Consider the following 16,571-nt stretch of genomic DNA (forward strand, 5'->3'; position numbering starts at 1 on the left):
CCAAGGAGGTGAGACAGTTGCAAGGCCCCCGCGGGAATCCTGTAGCAGTCAAACCTGCAGGAGTGGATGCCATTCATCGCCCAGCCATCTGCAAGCAACACGTGGGCGCATGCAACCAGAGCGTCCACTACAGTGCCAGCATCCTGTAACCACGAGCCTCCGGGATTGTGTAAGCCACATGCAGCAGGTAGATCCATCGTCCAAAAATCTGAAAATCATGTGCAGATGCGCGCAGGTAAGTGCTCTAATCCTTCCTTCCATCAAATCGCATGAGTATTACTTTGATTTGTTTGCATGGCGTAGAAATGAATGGTTAAGCAGCCGTAAGGCCAGTTGACTGGCCACGTCGGCTAGTGAAGGGATAGTCAGATGATGGGGTGGCAGCCACGACAAAGGAAACACGCAGCACGCACGTGAAGATCAGTCCCGTCAACCAAGAAATGAGTTTAACCGAAAAGGGCGGCGGCAGATCTGTGGGAATGAATGCGGCAGCAAGTGAATGTGTAGGTGGATGATGGGCGACATCACCCAATGATCCGGTGGGGACAACTCACCCTCCGCGCCACGAGCTGCGCCGATTCAAAATCTAATCGGCTAGATCGTGCACGTATATCCATCCACCTCCACTTCAGAACTTGAGTAACTCTTCTGAATACCTCTGCATGTTGATACGCCAAGCTTTCGGCCGACTGAACACCAGTGAAGCGCACCTCAACCGTAGTCCAATTGCAGTCCTCCCCGAAGTTGGCACACTGCTCCTACAGGAACAGTTCTTACAGGAACAGTTCCTACATGAACAGTTTCTACAGGAACGCAGTCCTACAGGACGCAGTCTTCTACAGGAACGCGGGTGTTCACGAAAAAAAGGTGGCCGAGTAACGAGGTAACACTGGACCTCTCATGCAATTTCTCATTTAAGGTGGTAGGATTGTCAGTTACCGTCAGGTTAAAGGAGAAAGTAGACCAATTGATGTCTGTGTGCCCATACTGCAATTCTATAGGATTGTTGCGTGGTTATACTGTGTTGTAAAATTTTTGTGGGTTATACGCATTGTTCTGCACTCTGTCACCGAAACTAAACTCTCTTCCACCATCACCACCTCCGGTTAAGAAAATTTTGCATCATGCCGGGTGGATTTATCAGGCGAGAACCCACAGATTCCACCAGATTAAGGAGAAATCCAGCGGTGGTAGATCTATTTACCAGGGCACGATGGATGCCTTTTTGTGATAAGCTACAGGGCTACGATGATGAAGTAGCCGAGGAATTCTTGCAGGCATTGAAGCCTAAATCCCAGACACTGGCCACAGTAAGCTTCAGAGGTCTCAGCCTCCAACTCACCCCAGAGCATATAAGTCGAATCACAGAACTGCCCATGGGTCTGCCGTGGGATAAAGAAGAGCGGAAGCAGAGCCAGCAAGCAAAGAAGGAGTTCTTCCCACCTGAAGAATCATTCACAGAGGACAAAAATGGGGTGAAAAGGACAAGCCTGTTGCCACCATGGAACGAAGTCAGTTTGCAAATTATGAAATATATCACCTGTGGGGGTCGTTACAGCATCGTATATGCATATCACTTCAGGCTGCTCAATGAACTAAGACACCAGATTGACCTCCCTGCTGCACAGAGGCTGAGCATTCCTTACTTTTTACTACAGTCCTTGATGGAGTGCTCTACAAAGCTCAAGGACGGAATCCCTGATCAGATAGCCCATCATGGGTTGATAAAATTGCTTGTGGAGGATTCTCTCCACTCATATAAAGTCCCCCTCGCATGGGAATCATTTAGGAACTTAACAAGAGAAGGGGACATAAAAATGTTGCTTGAAGAAACGGGGTCCTCTAGCAGTGAAGAAGAAGAGCCCGTAGCTAAGAGTAAGAAAGGGAAAAGCAAAAAGGTCCCGACTCCAACACAGAAGAAAGAACGAAAGGAGAAGGAGGAGGGAAAGGATGACAGAGCAAAAGAGGACACCCCCATCCTGTCAGCAAGGGAAAAGAGGTTGAAAAGCAGGGCAGTCAAAACTGAGGTGGTCCCTGCCAGCCCAAGCACCTCGTCAGCTCCCGCAGTCAAAGCCAAAAGCAAAATTCATGCAGCCAAGCAAGAAAAGGTGGCGAGAGTTGCATTTGCAGGAACGCAAACACAGGCTCCTACAGGAAGCCCGAAAACACAAAAAAAGGCTTCTACAGGAAGCCCGAAAACAAAGACAAAGGCTTCTACAGGAAGCCCGAAGATCAGTAAGGAGCAGGCTTCTACAGGAAGCCCAAGAGCAACGACCAAGGCTTCTACAGGAAGCCCGAAAATCATTGGAAGACAGGCTTCTACAGGAGACCCAAAAACGGAGAAAGAGGCTTCTACAGGAAGCCCAAAAGTGCAACCACAGGCTTCTACAGGAAGCCCGAAGACAGAGACAGGGGCTTCTACAAGAAGCCCGAGATTGGAAAAAGGGGCTTCTACAAGAGGCCCGAAGGTCATTGAGAAATAGCCTCCTATAGAGAGTCCGAAGACAAAGAAAGAATCTTCTACAGGAGGCCCGGAAGCGGGCAAAGCAGGGTCTTCCACAGGAAGCCCGAAATCTAAAAAGGAGAGGCCCTCTACAAGGAGCTCCGAGAGAGAAAAACGCAAGAAAGATAAGGCTAGCATTCTCGAAAAGGAGGCAGCAGTGGCACTAGCTGCCCTCAGCACACCTCCAAAACCGAAAGAGAAAAGGGAGAGGGAGACCCCTCTACCACCTGAAGCCAGGAGAAGCAAGAGGATGACCACGGGCAAGCCACAACCTCCACCCAGCAGCCAAACCACTTCAGGGGATCTCCCTACTTCACCCAGTGCAAGGACCCCCTCTAAAACATCAGCCACCCCCGAAAAGGGGAGCCCAAAAATAACTTCCTGGACACGAAAGATAGGCCAGTCGCCTTCCGAAGCCCGACTCAAGGAAATAGAAAAGGGGAAGGAAGCATCACCCTCCTCACCACCAGGGGCAGAGAAGGCAGGGCCATCAAAAGCATAAAAGAAAGAGCCTGTTCCGGTCCTGAGTCCTCGGCCAAGGACAAGGAGTAGGAGCAAGGTTGCTCAGGGATGAGCAAATGGTTCAGCTGGGGGGTGATGATGAGCCCCAATTTTGGTACAATTTGGGCTCATTTTGGCCTATTCTACTTGCTCAAACCATTCATTTTTTATTGCTTATGCATGAATTTCTTAGTTTATTCATGTTGTTTGTAGGAAGAAGGGTAGGCACTCTCTCTACGTGACTAATGCATTATGATTCCAGGTTTTGGCATTAAAAGGGAGCAAAAGACAATGAAAAAGGAGATAAGGAGACAATGAGGTGGCACTGCGGGTTTTTAGGAGAGGATGTCCACGGTCTAGGGACATCCCTCGTGATTTCCACCAAGAACTCCGAGCTCTAATCCATCTCCCCTCCGAGCTTAGAAGCAGCCAGCTGTTCTACAGGAACAACAGTTATAAACTGCTCTACAGGAACAACAGTTATGACCGTCCTACAGGATCAGCAGTTAAACTCTAGTTGGACAGCCGAGCTCCTAAAATCAAGGACACTAGTTGGATCATCGTTTTCGTATAAGTATAGAGGCCTTAGCCTTAGATAGGTTGTTGAAACTCTCGTATTTCTATTGTAATTTTGGAGCACAGCTCAGTTTTCGTTCCTTTTTGTAAGCCAATTTGGCATGATATCAGATTATGAATAAAGAAGGCAGATTCTGATCTAGTTCTGAGTTTTTCTTAAGGAGACTATAGCTCTCAGGTTAGGGCCCAACCTGAGAGCCATAGATCCCCTCTGCTGTAGTGTTGTTTCCATTTCATTTCAGCACTTTGAGCTTTTCATTTGCACATGCAATTCGAATTACAGGTTGTTGAGTTGGTCTTTTTCACGAGTTAGATAGGAGTTGCTTATGGTGAATTTGTTTCCACTTGCTTAGTGTAGCAGAGGATAGATATAATCGATTGAAGCTCCAACAAAAAGGTTGTTAAGGCTCACTGCCGTCTCATCTGGGATTGGAGTGAAGCCCATGACTAACCACCAAAAATACACATTTCTTTATTCCATGATTGCTGCAAACACAGTCATGTTATGTTAGATGCTTCCACATGATTCACACCTGCACCACACTCCCTTACCACAGCTTCATGCACATTCTCCTTCGCGTTTAGATTGCTGCTCATTGAATTTACAAGCACAGGTAGTTTAGGTTAATGCATTTTTGGTTGAGTGACAGTCATAAGCATTTGTTTCACTTACACTGCTCTCTCTCGTCCCATCACTTCGTCCTCCATCTTGATCACGCATGTAGACATATCTTTGACCCCTGCTCCGCTCTGTTATCTCCCAAGGTCTTTCACTTCTCACGTACTTCCATTCTCTAGCCCTTTCGTTGACATAGCCCTTTACCTTCCAACCTACTCCCTACACTCACTTCCCATCCTATTCTTTCACTTCTAAAGCCATCACTAGCCTTATTCCTACCTCACACATCTCCCCCTACCATTCCATTACTCCTCCATCACTCCAAACACTCACGGTAGGTCATCCTGTAGCCATTTGTAGACATCCTGTAGAAAACAGAGTATCCTGTAGGATCCTCTGCAGGCATCCTGTAGGAGGCCACTCTCTCGGTTGCTGAGCATCTGAATGCGTGGAACCTCTGTGGATGGATGCTAAGGATCCCTAGGGACCTCTCCTAGCCTCCCCAACCTGTCCCACGCTTTCCTTCCTTCTCCATCCCATCTGCACAACCAAACCCTAGTTAGCACAAGATCACAATCATTCCACACACTTAAAGGAAAAATACAAAAACATAACTTTCATGATGCAAGTAGTTTAGATCCATGCATTTTCATTTATTAGAGGTAATGACAGCATTGGTAGAAGTTGCATTTACATTCCTTGCACTGTAGAGGTCAGACTAGTTAAATTAGGGTTTCCTAGGTTTACATGCTTTGATTTGCTTTCGGTTCATCTTTGTCAATTAAAGTAGCTTTCCTTTGAGATTAGGTTTCGTCCATCAATTAGCAAGCTTCTTCTGAGAGCCTATAGAAGTTGGCTTGAGCCCTAGCGGACTTGTGCCAGCTGACCAAGTGACAGCTGCGACAAGAGCTAGTACTTGTGCATATAGCACCGTCGCTTCCAAGTTTGTACGAACTACCGGGTTGATAAAATGAGAGACAGGAAGCCCCAGGAGTTGTAGCATTATTGCTACGATACTGGAGCTCACCAACAAGATCGAGTTTCATTGTCGCTAGGCTTGTTAAAACATAGCGACGAGTTTGTGTAAAGGGAAAATTATAGAAAAATCATATGTTATCCTCCTGAAGCTTGACAAAAATAAAGAGGTACTGGTCAGAAATGATTGGTGAAAAAGGGAAGAAAAATTGAATAGCTTCATTGGTAGCAGGTCACTCTTGAACATGACACTTTCACTCCGTCACCATGATTGAGTCAGGTTGGGTTATTCCATTCACCGATCACATCACCATTGTTCCACTGTACCATCCACCCTGGGGTTAACGCTACCAATCCATATTAGTGTCACCGATATGTTCAAGAGAAGTCGCTTAGAAAATTTACCAACCTAGCTAACGTCTCATCCGCTGCAATACCTTCACTCTCCATTCTTTCATGACCGCCACCGTGAACCTTGTATCATCAGACCATTTTCACCTCCACAAAATCATTTGCTCCATTCCGTGTCGTAGATGTGGGATTCATTAAGGCCCTCCTATGATGAGTCTCTTCTTGTCGAAATCAGCTCATTATCCAAGAATTTGACTTAGGAACAACCCTTTCAGTACTTTGAAGCTTGCATGCCTCAATGGCATGTTTCTCACTTCCAGTGACAGGTTTACATCAATGGCCTTCGACCGAAAGATTTTACATGGTGTTCAATGTCAACACATGTATTCACACCATGTGAATTATACTACAATACCTTGAGGGTAATCATCATCATAGGTGATTCCTCTTGTGCCTGTTAACATCTTACATTATTGGCTGGTAATCAGGCGATGTCTTTCCATGTTCAACATCAGATCATCTTCTCACATGGATCGACTTGTAATTCGGGTGAAGATTGAACGAGTTTGAAGACCTCGAATCTAGTTTCCTCCATCTAGGCTGTGCTATATTTAGGAAAATAAAGACATCAAATGTACATCACAGCTGCATAGATAATATTCCAAACTAAAGGATGATGGCTCTACCAGAATCATCAGTCTGCCACACAGACGATTATCTATCTTATGTACATGAGTTTCAATTTATAAAGTTGAGCATGGGAATACCCGCCTTAGCTAGAACATGAAAATATTATGAAGATAATGTATTGTATTGTATCTTATTACAAGTCACCATCCAATTCAAAAAACCTCAGATCCTCATTATAAAGCATTTCACCCAACATCAAAAGGATTTATGACCTCATGCTTTAGGGGGCAACTGTTATAGACATATTTGGGCACTGCAACCCCAATCACATATGTCCATAAACCAAGGGCTTCTAAACCCCTTTAATTTTTGTTTCATACCCTAAAGGAACAAGGTCATCTGATTACATCATCTCCCAAAAGTTCTCCATGAAAAACTCCTCAGAACTGGTCAAAACAGGACCATACAGACTACTCCATGCATAGGGTGCGATGCATCTCACCTATTATACATGGGGGGTGCGATGCATACTGGAAAGCCCTTCTGTAGGGTGAGATGAGTGAGAGCAGACAAATGGAAAAGGCAGCGTGCTAGGTGGAAACCCAGAGAATCTTCTAGAAACTGCTCATATGACACTCGCCTCTTTGAGTTCGCCCAGGGATGAGTAAGAGATCTAGAATCTCCAAGTGGAACCAAGGAATATTAGTGAAATGACACTATTCAAAATCCTAGAAGTTGACTCACTCTATTGAAAACATCTATATATGGTTCCCTCATCCAAGAGATCCAAAGGCTGGAATTTTGTAATTTGCAAGGAAGTGCTGTTGGTTTCTCTTTGAAGACATCGTTGGGTGATCTTGCTTTGTATGAGGTGAAGATGGCTTTCATGCTGGGAGGATGATGTTGGATCAGATAGCCTAGTTGTAATCCTCTCTTCTACTACTTCTATCAATAAAGCTATTTGATTTTTCCTCCATGTGCTTATATATCTCTGAATATTCTTTATGTATGCATTTATATGGTTAATGTACATCTGATCCTACATTATTTATGGTTATAGATCTCTATGCTTTGATGGTATTTTGCTGCCCTGACTCTACGGGTGTTCTTTGAAATGGGAAAATTGAGAAAGGAGTGGCGAAAGCTTCATCAAAGGAGAGAGGAAACAAGAAAGGAGACTAGCAAAACTAAGTGATCCAGGTGGATATTGGTGGCCACCTGCCAAGTCCACCTGGACCCCCACCATTGTCTTTCTCAGCATTTTCAGTTTCCTTAATTGTAGCACAACTTACTATTTTTAGCAGTTTTTCGGGTCCTGAACTTCCGGAGCCGTTTTGAGGCCCTAAACGACGTTTTTTGGGAAATCTGGGGGCAACATGGGTCCATGGACCGATGTTGCCCTTCCCAAAGTGGTAGTGCTCAGATAGATCTTTCTAACGAGCTATTGTACGCGTCAAACAGAGATCGTATGCCAAAGTTACGACCCCGGGAAGTTGATGTACCAATTTACCCAAACGGGGCCCACAGTTTGGCGTTTCATCTCCTAGGGTTAGGTTTTGGAATGTTAAGGGTTGTCCATTGTTTCTCAACAATAAATAGGCCTTCGAGCCTCATTGTAACACAGTTCAAAGGCATGTAGCCATCACATCTCTTCTCAGAGATAAGCTACCATCGCCCTAGCTAGTTTATTGCCATTTCTGTTTGTAAGCATATTTCAGTATTTTCCATTAATGAAATGAAGTATTATTTCCGCTGCATCTTTGTGTATATGGTTATCTCTGTAATTTGTTGCGTTCCTGTTTAAATCCGGATCAGTGGTATCAGAGCGGTCTGCTTTTTCTCTGTTTTTCTTTGCATGTCCCCAACAAGGTCGGGATATAAGGAGTTAGGGCTTGAACTGGTTGAACCTTTGCAAGACCAGCCTCGCAAATCCCGACGGCCTCCCATGGCGGACGAGAAGAAAGACGAGGGGGCAGGAGATCCCATCAAAATCTTGCTCGAAGAAGCGCTCGAGCGACAACGGAACGCGATGATGGACAGCTTTGCGCAGATCCTTCAGCGGCTACCCAGAAGCGGCGCATCGGCTTCCAGTAGCTCCTCTGGAAACACCACACCCTTTAAGGTACAAGTTAATTTTGAAATCCCCATATTCGAGGGTCAGATAGACGCCGATGCCGTAGATAAATGGTTAAATCTGCTAGAGGGTTATTTTTCTGTTCATGAATTTTCGAGTCGGGAAAAGATTGTTTTTGCTCTTCTCAAAGCAGCCCCCCACGTCAAGGACTGGTGGGAAACCTACTGCGAGCAGAAGGATGAAAGTACTGGCTCACTGTTTTCAGCCGCACCCACCTGGGATTCGTTCCGGGATGCCATCAAGGAGCAGTACTACCCTGTCGGAAGCTATGAGGATGAATACATAAAGTGGACCACGCTGCGGCAGGGAAGGGACCAAGACGTGCCGGAGTTCACCAATCTTTTCCATACCCTTCGCACAAAGTTGGGTATCAAGGATTCGGAGCAACATTTGATACTCAAATACCGTGGCTGCCTGCACAAGTACATCCAGGAAGAAATACAGTTCTAAACATCCCCTCGCTCGGCGCAGCATACCGGTATGCCGTCAAGGTCGAGCAGAAGTTTAAACAAAAGAAGCGAGACTTTGGATCTGCGAATCCAAAGCAGGGGAAAGGTGCCCCTAAACCACAGAACAAAGGACAAAGCCAAGGCGGGACAGCCCAAGACAACCAGCCGAAGCTGCAAGCAAAGAGCAACGCCGCGAAGCCGAGAAAGGACACTGGAAAATGGTGCGAGTTCCATAAGAGCTCCACTCACAACACAAGTGAGTGTCGGGCCAAGCAGTCACTGGTGGCTGAGCTAAAGGTTTCAGAATCAGATGCATGTTCCGACTCTGAGTCAGAACCCGATAAGGGGTATGAAAAAGGGAAGCAGATCATTGATGCGGATCCCAGCGCCACTGTTGCTACCGCAAAGATCCAGAAAAATGAACCCGAAGATCCAGAGGAGGAGGAGCGTCTCTTCCACTCCCAAATGTGGGTAAAGGGCTCCCCGATACAGTTCATTGTTGATAGCGGGAGTCAAAAGAACCTCATTTCGGCAGAGGTCGTGAAGCGGTTGGGCTTACCGACCACAGCACATCCACAACCATACACCATTGGGTGGCTTCACCAAGGGCGAGATCTTCGCGTGAGCCAGCAGTGTCGCCTTCCATACAACATCAAGCCCTTCACGGATGAGGTATTGTGTGACATTGCTCCCCTTGAAGTTTGTGATGTATTACTAGGACAACCATACTTGTGGAAGCGACATGCTGTGTATGAATCAAGGCCCCGTGCTGTTATTATTACATTGGGAAATAAGTTGTTCAGGATACCAGAGGTAGCACCACCTGCCGCCATCTCTTTGATTACTGCAAAACAATGCAGTAAGATCATTTCCAAAACCAGGAAATTTGTTTTCCTGATGATACGCCCTCAAGGGAAGAAGAAGACAGTGGCCGCGGCCTCCAAACGGGGTTCCTCTGCACGGCAGCTACAGATGGACAAGATTGTGGAGGAGTACGAAGACATCTTCACCTCCCCGACAGGGGTTCCTCTGCACTGTCAAGTCAAGCACTCCATCGATCTGACCCCAGGTGCGCCGCTACCCAATGGACCAATTTATCGGCGCTCCGTTCTGGAGAACAATGAAATCAAGAGGCAGATTCAGGAGCTCCTGCAGAAAGGTCACATCCGTCCGAGTTCTTCGCCCTGTGGGAGCCCGATAGTGTTGGTACAGAAGAAGGATGGGACGTGGAGACTCTGTATTGACTATCGGGCGCTGAACAAGATCACTGTCCGTAATAGGTACCCGATCCCGCGGATTGATGACCTCCTAGACCAACTAAAGGGGGCGAAATATTTCAGCAAGATCGATCTGAAGTCAGGATATCACCAGGTACCAATTGAACCCTCAGATGTGTGGAAGACTGCCTTCAAATCCAAGGAGGGCCTCTTCGAATGGTTGGTCATGCCTTTCGGATTGACGAATGCTCCTGCAACCTTTATGAGGCTAATGGATGACATCTTGCGGCCATTCACCAACTCCTTTGTAGTAGTATACTTGGATGACATTCTGATCTTCAGCCAGAGTTGGGAAGAGCACCTCCACCACATCCGACAGGTTCTCCAAACACTGCGGCAACACAAGCTATGTGCCAATTTGGAGAAATGCACTTTTGGCATGACCGAGGTTCAGTATCTGGGATACATCATTGATGAACAGGGGGTGCATGTCGATCCAGCCAAGGTCCAAGTCATTCGGGATTGGCCCTCTCCAACCACTCTAACAGAGCTCCGCAGCTTTCTAGGTCTTGCCAACTTCTACCGCAGGTTTGTGTTGGGATTTTCTCATATTTCTTGGCCCTTGAGTCAAGTCACCAAGGGCGGGGCGAAAGCAAAATTCTTTTGGTCTGAATCTCAACAGAAGGCATTCAGGGAGTTGAAGGATCGCCTCTGCACGGCACCAGTGCTCGCGTTACCAGATTTACAACAACCATTTGAGGTCGAGACAGATGCCTCTGACTATGCTATTGGGGCAGTCCTTACTCAACATGGACATCCAGTGGCATATCACAGTGAAACACTTTCAGACACAGTCCGGAAGTACCCCACTTATGATAAAGAGATGTATTCCATTGTACAGGCCTGCCGACAATGGAAGCATTACATTTTGGGGAAGGAAACGGTCATCCACACAGACCACCGACCTCTGCAGTTCATACAGACCCAAGGGAAATTGCAGAATGATCGCCATCAGAAGTGGTCTACATACCTGCAACAGTTTCACTTGAATATCAAGTATAAAAAGGGCAGCACCAATAATGTTGCAGATTGCCTCAGTCGACCACCGATCATGGCGCTAACCACCGTGCTCAACTCTTGCGGGCACGAGACTTCTGATTGGCCACTTCTCTACAAAAGCGACCCAGAATTCGGCCACACATACCAGACACTCTTGGAGGGTCGGCAAGTTGCAGATTTTCACCTCCAGGATGCCCTATTATGCCACCTCTGTGTTCCTTCAAGCGAGCGTGCCAAGATGATTTGGGAAGCACACTACAGTCGGGCTGCTGGGCATTTCGGGGTCGAGAAAACAGTGGCAGTACTGCAAAACTATTTCTATTGGCCGAATCTTCGACAGGATGTTGGGAAGTACATCCGATCATGTACTGCCTGTGCCATTGCCAAACCGACCATTAAGAAGCAAGGCCTCTATACCCCGTTGCCTACCCCTAGTCGACCTTGGGAATCCATCTCCATGGATTACATGTCAGGCCTTCCTTCCACTAAGCATGGAAATGACTGTGTTTTTGTGGTCGTCGACAGGTTCTCAAAGATGGCCATTATGATGGCCTGCAAGAAGAATATCACAGCAGAAGCCACTGCTAAACTCTTCTTTGAACGAGTGTGGGTGCACTTTGGGATCCCACAGTCTATCATCTCAGATCGGGACAGTCGGTTCCTCAGCACCTTTTGGTCCAGTCTCTGGTCAATGCTGGACACCAAACTCACGAAGTCCACAGCCTTCCATCCTCAAACTGATGGCCAGACAGAGGTTGTCAATAGGATGATTGTGCACATTCTGCGCATGTATAACTCAAAGCATCCACGCACATGGGACGAGAGCCTCCCCTACGTTCAGCACAGCTACAACCGAGCTCTTCACAGCTCCACTGGCCATAGCCCTTTTCAGGTGGGTTTGGGATTCCAGCCACTATGCCCCATTGATGTGGCCATGCCACTTGCAGCTACTCACATGAATTCAGCTCATGTCCAGTCCGAAACAGATAAGGCCACCAGCTTCATTGAGCGCATCCAACATATTCGCCAGCAGGTCCATGACATTCTTGAGAAATCAAATGCCAAGTACAAGCAGCGACATGATCAACATCGGGTGCCACACAAGTTTCAGGTGGGCGACAAAGTCTGGTTGCATTTGCAAAAGGAACGCCTTACTGGAGCCTATCGAAAATTGAGACCACTCCAATATGGTCCTTACACCATTACTAAGGCTATGGGAGACAATGCATTTGAGCTCAGCATTCCCCCATTCCTTGGCCTGCACCCAGTATTTAATGTGGACCGCCTTCGGCCATACTTTCCACCATTGCTAGACACATCCGACATTGCAGAACAGCTCAAACCCACAGAATTAAATCCAGATTGCATGGAACAAGCTGCAACTGATCGGATCATGGACACACAGATCAAGAACACTCGCCAACAGAATATCCAACTGTATCGAGTTGTCAAAGCGGGCCAACTCCTTCAGCAGGGCAAGTGGCTCACCAGGGAACAAGTTCAGCAGAAGTTTCCTCATCTCATGGAGGAGCTCAACGCAATGGGGACCATTGCTTCCTAAGGGGGGAGGAATGATCCAGGTGGATATTGGTGGCCACCTGCCAAGTCCACCTGGACCCCCACCATTGTCTTTCTCAGCATTTTCAGTTTCCTTAATTGTAGCACAACTTACTATTTTTAGCAGTTTTTCGGGTCCTGAACTTCCGGAGCCGTTTTGAGGCCCTAAACGACGTTTTTTGGGAAATCTGGGGGCAACATGGGTCCATGGACCGATGTTGCCCTTCCCAAAGTGGTAGTGCTCGGATAGATCTTTCTAACGAGCTATTGTACGCGTCAAACAGAGATCGTATGCCAAAGTTACGACCCCGGGAAGTTGATGTACCAATTTACCCAAACGGGGCCCACAGTTTGGCGTTTCATCTCCTAGGGTTAGGTTTTGGAATGTTAAGGGTTGTCCATTGTTTCTCAACAATAAATAGGCCTTCGAGCCTCATTGTAACACAGTTCAGAGGCATGTAGCCATCACATCTCTTCTCAGAGATAAGCTACCATCGCCCTAGCTAGTTTATTGCCATTTCTGTTTGTAAGCATATTTCAGTATTTTCCATTAATGAAATGAAGTATTATTTCCGTTGCATCTTTGTGTATATGGTTATCTCTGTAATTTGTTGCGTTCTTGTTTAAATCCGGATCACTAAGGTTGGTGCTCTCTGCTTCTCTTTCATCTATCTCTCATAAAGGAAAACACAAGTAACTTTAATTTGTTTGTTTCTAAGATAGCTACCCTCTTAGTGGGACTAGCAGCTCTGAATGGACACTAGTTTTCCCGATAATAGGTTGCAGTGCCCAAATATGTCTATAACAATTTCCCCCTAAAGCATGAGGTCGTAAATCTTTTGATGTCAGGTGAAATGCTTTATCATGAGGATCCGAGGTTTCTCGAACTGGAATGTGACCTGTAATAAGATATAATACAATCCATTATCTTCATAATATTTTCATGATCTAGCTGAGGCGAGCATTCCCATGTTTAGCTTTATAAATTCATTTTCATGTACATAGGACAAACAATCGTCTGTGTGGTAGACTGACAATTCTGGTAGAGCCATCATCTCTTGGTCTGGATGATTATCTGTGCATCTATGATGTACATTTGATGTCTTTATTTTCCTGAATATATCGCAACTAGGATGGATGAAACTAGATTTGAGCTCCTCAAACTCGTTCAATCTTTGCTCGAAGTACAAGTTGATCCATCTGAAAAGATGTTCTGGTGTCGAACATGGAAAGACATCACCTGATTACCAGCCAATGATGTAAGTTGTTAATAGGTGCAAGAGGAATCACCGATAATGATAATGACCCTCAAGGTACTACAATACAATTCACGTGGTGTGAATACATGAGTTGATGTTGAACACCACGCAAAATCTTTCAGTCAAAGGCCATTGATGTAAACTTGTCACCGGAAGTGAGAAACTTGCCATTGAGGCATGCAAGCTTTAAAGTACTGAAAGGGTTGTTCCTAAGTCGACTTCTTGGATAATGAGCTGATGTCAACAAGAAGTGACCCATCGTAGGAGGGCCTTAATGAATCCCACATCTACGACATGGAACAGAGAAAATGATTTTGTGGAGGTGAAAACAATATGATGATACAAGGTTGAGGGTGGTGGTCATGAAAGAATGGAGTGTTAAGGTATTGCAGCGGATGAGGCCTTAGCTGGGTTGGTGAATTCTCTGAGCAAATTCTCTTGAACATATCGGCGACACTAAATGGATTGGTAGCATTAACCCTAAACTAGATGGTACAGAGGACCAATGTTGATATGACCAGTGAATAGACTAACCCAACCCAACTCAATCATGGTAATGGAGTGAAAGTTTCATGTTAAAGAGTGACCTACTACTAATGAAGTTCTTCAAGTTTTCTTCCCTTTCTCCCTAGTCATTGCTGACTAGTACCTCTTTATTTTTGTCAAGCTTGAGGAGGATAACATATGCTTATTCTATAATTTTCCTTTCGGGCAAACTTGTCGCTATGTTTTAGCGAGCCTAGTGACAGTGAAACTCGTTCTTGTCTGCATGGACAAGTTTGTCGCTATTGTTTTAACAAGTTTAACGACAAAGATAACTTAGTCCGTTTCGATTTTATAAAGTCTAAAAAGAGATGGAAAGGAAACTCCAGCAGTCCTTTTTCGTAATATAATCCCTTAAGTCTGAAAAAGTATAAAATAATACAAAATGGATGACTTTTCGATAGTTTTAACGAGCCGAACAAGAAAAGCACTCGATCCTTTTGTGTAATAATCCCTCAGGTCCAAAAAGATTAAAATATAGAGGATGGATGGCACTTCCAATCACATTAACGAGCTAGAGAGGCCAATTGCTTGGCAATCTTTTCATATTTTACGAGTCTAAAAAGAGCTTAAAGGAGACTCATTTTTTGAGGAATGAGTGATGTTTTTGGATAGAAATTGGTTCCAGGTAAGGTTTGGAACTTTTCAATCATGGCAGTGTAAAGAAGGTGCCTAATAGAATCACTCATCGCAGTTGTTCCTCAAAAGGGTAAACAATCAAGTGGAGGCGTATGATCGGCTAAAAAAGAGTGGTGGTGATGGTAAGAACATGACCAAGGTTCAAAAGCTGATAGATATGCAATCACAAAGCTTATTTACTAAAAGTGGGTTTATTTTTTAACGAGCCTGAACTGCGCGTAAACCTGCTCGTGATAATAGTCAGAGATGTTGATTTCACCATTAACACTATGTTCTTTTGACAGTCATACTGCTTGTTCAATTACTCCATCAAATTGATTAGAAATGTAAATACATTCTTGAAAAATGAGTTAAACACCAACATTTTACTTGAATTAAGTGAATAATAACATAAAAGTAGTTTTTACCTCTCATTTTTACCATTTCATTCAAATTTGGGATTGTTGGAGCTCTGGAGGTGTTTTCACCCTTGATTTTCATCAGCTGATTCTGAGAGATTCTGTGGACTATTTTCGGTGCCATCTAAACCAGGTAGGAGCTAACCATGAGCTCTTCAATTGCATTCTTTCCTTTTATGATTCTGAGCATGTTTTCCTGTTTTTCTGGGCCTCTAAGGTTTGAACAATTCGTTCTCTCCCCATCGTACCTAGTATACATTGAAAGGTGCGATGCATACTGAGTTGTCCATTGGGCAGTTAGTATGCATCCCACCTAGTACAAAGCTGCGGTGTGATGGGCGCAAAGAGGAAAGTTTATGCACTGTTCTTTTCATGGAAGCTTTGCCTATTTTTGCCTGAATCAGGATCCTAATTCTTCTCTAGTTTGTTTTTCAGAGATTCATTAGATCAAGATGGTCATTACATGGCATGAACGTGAGCATGAAGAAGAGGATATGATTGCCTTACATGATCTAGGTATGGTGACTTCATTGCGAAACCGTGGCTTGCTCAAATTCTTCTATATATCTAGCATGAGGCAACAAATCAATTTGTTGCAATACTTTCTCAATGCATGGGATCCTAGCAACCAAGTGTTCCAGGTTTGAGGTAAACCCATCCCTTTGACAGTTGAGGATATCTACTTCTTGACCAGTTTAGGTGCTCCCCTCTCACTATCAGGATCCACTCGAGGCGGTGAATCCGTGAGGGATTGTATTCGCTGGTTCTATAGAGATGGTTCTAAGCCGAGTAGGGACCACAAGATCAGTATCCGAGATGTCACTTATTGGTCCTTGAGGACTAGCTTATTTACCTTTACTAGATTGGCTGGTAGTGCGGCTCTTCATTTGGACAACCGGTCCTATATGTAGTATGCTCTGGAATGTCTTGAACCGAAGGTATTCAACTGGTGTGATGCAGTACTTTCGGTTATAAAAGAACTTACCAAGGTGAAGAATGGAAGATACAAGAACTTTGGTTATGGTTCTATTCGGACCGCTTTCACCTTGGAGAAAATCCCACTGATGTAGCCACAATACATTTCACTCGGAGTGCCAGCACTGACAAAACCATGGATGCAGAGATGGGTTGATCTTATGGCCAGACATGTTGGTCAATTGT

This window comes from Pinus tabuliformis, chromosome 2_1, assembly GCF_031772625.1.
Source record: "Pinus tabuliformis cultivar Carrire ecotype Pingquan chromosome 2_1, CPIR1, whole genome shotgun sequence".
Lineage (NCBI taxonomy): Eukaryota > Viridiplantae > Streptophyta > Pinopsida > Pinales > Pinaceae > Pinus > Pinus tabuliformis.